General features: G+C 35.9%; 1 pseudogene; it reads right to left on the bottom strand.

Annotated features, from left to right (window-relative positions):
* Positions 1-1,737: 1,737 nt before the first annotated feature.
* On the bottom strand, positions 1,738-3,654 carry LOC116814924 (zinc finger BED domain-containing protein 5-like; annotated as a pseudogene).
* Between the last annotated feature and the right edge of the window lie 264 nt (positions 3,655-3,918).

The following is a 3,918-nucleotide window of genomic DNA, read 5'->3' as shown; positions in this document are numbered from 1 at the left end:
AAGAAAAATCTGAAGAGGATTTTTCAGGATGGTCTCAATTGGCAAAGATTTAACAATCTTTCTTTCTTTTTTTAGTTTGACATTTGATAGTGACATAGTGGGCAATAACCATTAATTACTCAAGTACAAGATGTGTCAGATGTGGAATCAGCACTGACAGAAATATTTCATCTTTTTAAGATCATGAATGATCACTGACAAAACTTGGAACCCCATTAAGATTATACACTTTTTCCTCCACAAACGTTCAGTGATAAATATGATTAGCTGTGTCTTCCACCGTTACCCTGCTCAGCTAAGTGTTCAGCTAAAAAGTGATCAAACTAACTAGCGTGTGCTATAATTCTAAGAATTTCATCATTGGGTGGTGACCCAGTTTTTTCCTCATTATCAGCATCTAATGCCAGGCCCCACTGAGAAATAAACAGAACTTTAACCACCCACTTAGACAATTTTCTGTAATATGTACAGTGCTTCACTTAATTGTATTGCTTTCTATTAATCCAAATAATTCAGATTAACACTGATCCAAAACTGAGTGTTCACTAATTAAAGCAAGATGTGTAAGAAGTCTGATTATGAGGACACAGCAGATTACTCAAAAAATGCAAAGAAAAACATGAAATAGACTAGAAACTATGTTGTAGGTTTGTGAGCCTGATTCTTTTCATTTTATACTGGATTCTCTGCCAGCTTTATTATTTTACATTAGGGCAAGTTCATTGTCTTGAATTATTTATTCTTGATTTACACCAATGTTATTTAGCGGTGAATGAGGATTCTAAAGATTTCAAATGACTACAGAAGGCAGGATGTTATTCTGGCAAACTGAAGGCTTCTTTTAAATGCAATGCAGGGTCACCAGTTCATACCAGGAAGCCATGTTTGTACTGAAAGACTTGACAACATTATGCATAAATCTGAGATACTGTTGCTTTTAAATATAGCCAGACCATTGGGCTAAGCTATAATATTAGAAGCTCCTTAGGCTGTTTTGGGATTTATCACCATTTGGATGTTACTTCTGATTTGACTGCCTTTCTGTGTTGTTACGAATCTATCTATTTATAACAAATTATTTTATGTATCCAAAACTAATGAAAAGATGGACCAGATCCTTAGACCTGGCTCCAGATACTCACTGTGATGCAGCTGGAAGACTGCCCTAAAGTGACAGCCAAAGAATACCCCTGACCAAAAGGAATCCTTGAAAGGATTGTAGATCCAACATAGGTGCCTCTGCCCTATGAACTCCTGCACAATCTGCAGAGAGAAAATGTTGAAGGGGCTGTTTTTAGGGCATGCCAGAGACACATGGGAGCAGGAATGGCGCACATGGCACTCCCCCTGATCACCGGTTGTTGCAGCTGTCCCCATGAGACTACCTCTGCCCCCATAACTTAGAGCAGTGTTTCCCAAACTTTTTTGGCCACGGAACACTTTTTAGCCTATTATGGAACACTTATAATATTATTTTGTAGTCATTTGGTTTTCAAATAAAAATGTGTTATTTATGCTCAAATCTATTTTATTTTATAAAACAAAGCAAAAATATAAATTTAAAATAACTTGAACTAACAATTTCTAACTGGAAAGCTCATATAAAGTTGTAGAAAAATCAAGTGTGAGAGTCAAAATTAAAAACAGTGTTCTACTTAAACTATTTTTATATATACACAAACAAATTAGATTTTTACTAGGAAAATCTCTTTTTACAAACAGAAATACAAATTTGGATTTAATGAGATTGGTGTTTCTGCGTTTTTCTATCACAAATTCGCTTAATATTAGGAATAATGCTGGAAAGTTGAATCCTCATGTCAGGCGCAGCATCAAGTCTATTCCTATATTTGGTTTTTGTCGCAGTATAATACGAAAATCCCATCTCACACAAATAAGTTGTAGCAAAAGGAAGGAGCACTTGAACTGCACGTTTAGTCACATTAGGATATTCTCTTATTAGGCTGCTCCAAAAATTATTCAGCGGAAGATCCTTAAACTTTTGTTTCAAATCAGAGTCAGAAATTAAGTCAATTAGGCTTTCATAATCATGCACAGTAAAGCTAACTGGTTTGGCTGTAATTACAAACGGATTTAGAACCCAAGCATTATCATCAGTAGTTGTAGCAAAATATTCTAATAAAGAGGCCTGCAAGTCATGTAAGTGCTGTAAAATGGTGCTGGAAACTTCATGGACCATAGAATTTATATCAGTCAGAAATTCATGTACTGTAGGGAAGCAGTTATTCTGTTCTATGGAAGATGCCCAGAATTTCAGTTTCTTTTTTAACGATGAAATTTTATCTATTGTAGTAAAAATGGTCACTTTCTTTCCTCGCAGCGACAGATTAATTTCATTTAATTTTGCAAAAATATCTGCAAGATACGCAAGTCTCATTAGCCATGAGGAATTGTCAGACGGTCATTAAATTTCATCCTGAATTATCTGAAGTGAAGAATACCAGTAGTTCACTACAAAGCTCAAAAAGCCTCACAAGCACTTTCCCTCTGGATAGCCACCTCACTTATTTTAAATAACCTGGATTGAAGTGGTCGAGTTTTGACAAAATTGATAATTTGTACTGCTTCATCGAGCACAATTTTCAGATATGCTGGTATTTTTTTAACTGCAAATGCTTGTTCTTAGTGCTTTCTGGTGCCACACTTATGATCCGCGTTACAGCTCCCTTCATCTTCCCAATCATTGCCCAAGCACCATCAGTACATACATCAATACATTTTCCCCAACTAATTTATGCTTTCTGATAAAATTGTTGATGCAGTTGAATATTTCTTCTCCAGTTGTGTTGTTTTGCAGAGATTCACATAAGAGCAGGTCCTCTTCAATAATATTATTAAATCTAGATCAGACAAATACTAGTAGCACAGCAAGTCCTGAAACGTCAGTGGACTCATCTAGCTGCAATGAATACTCATGGCAAATTTTCTGTCAGCAAACTAGCTCTTTTTCTATTGGTAAGATCTTTAATAGGGCGTGCAACAGTACTATTTGACAATGGTACAGCATCAATTTTTTTTACCAGACTGCTCATTCAACTTTCACGTTACAATATCTTTCGCGCAAGGCTTGATAAGCGTTTCTCCAATAGTGTGAGCTTCTCCGGCAAGCGCTACATGGTAACTTAGTCGATAAGATGCCTCTGTTGCACTTTTGTTGTCTGTTTTAGCAATTTTAATCATCGAATGTTTACAATTTCCAAGTGAGTCACTCTTCCTCTTGAAAAAACTTCTATCTTTGTCTTTGTATTCAGCACGCTTGGTTTCCAAATGACTATGAAGTTTAGCAGGAGCCAATGAACTGTTTGCTAGTATTCTGTTGCACACGACACACTGTTCATCAGGAACATCTTTATTTCCAACACATGTAAAACCAAAAGACAAATAATTTTCATCATACTTTTGTTTCGGTCTTTTAACACCTGCTTCTTCTTGTTTTTTGATATACTTTGGTGGAAATTCTTTCACCTTGGATAACTTACTAGTACTAACAGATTTTTCAGCAACAAAAGACTGTGATTGTTCATCCTCACTTTGAAGTGTCACAATATTTTGCTCGTGTATTTCTGCCATAGTTGGAGTACCAGAATAACTTGCTTTTTGTTTCAAAGTTCCTTCTTTTAGCCACAAATTCATGGTGATTAGGTTCAGGAACAATATTTAGAAATATTGATTTTTGTCAAATTTTGTTTGTCACAAATATTTATATTGTTTTGAGTGAAGTTTAGTTGTGCTCATGACACACACAGTAAAGACCCACAGGTTTGAATATGTTATATTCGACATGGCGTAAAGAGAATGGTGTGTGCATACCACTGCAGTTCACCCAGCCTCAAGCAGAAGGGGTATGACGTCATTAACTGAAATGTGCTCGAAAGGGGTGGACATTAACATGCTTGT

The sequence above is a fragment of the Chelonoidis abingdonii genome, chromosome 7 (genome assembly GCF_003597395.2).
Source record: "Chelonoidis abingdonii isolate Lonesome George chromosome 7, CheloAbing_2.0, whole genome shotgun sequence".
Classification (NCBI taxonomy): domain Eukaryota; kingdom Metazoa; phylum Chordata; order Testudines; family Testudinidae; genus Chelonoidis; species Chelonoidis abingdonii.
The sequence above is the reverse complement of the archived record's forward strand: the minus strand, read 5'-3'. Positions and strand labels throughout refer to the sequence as shown.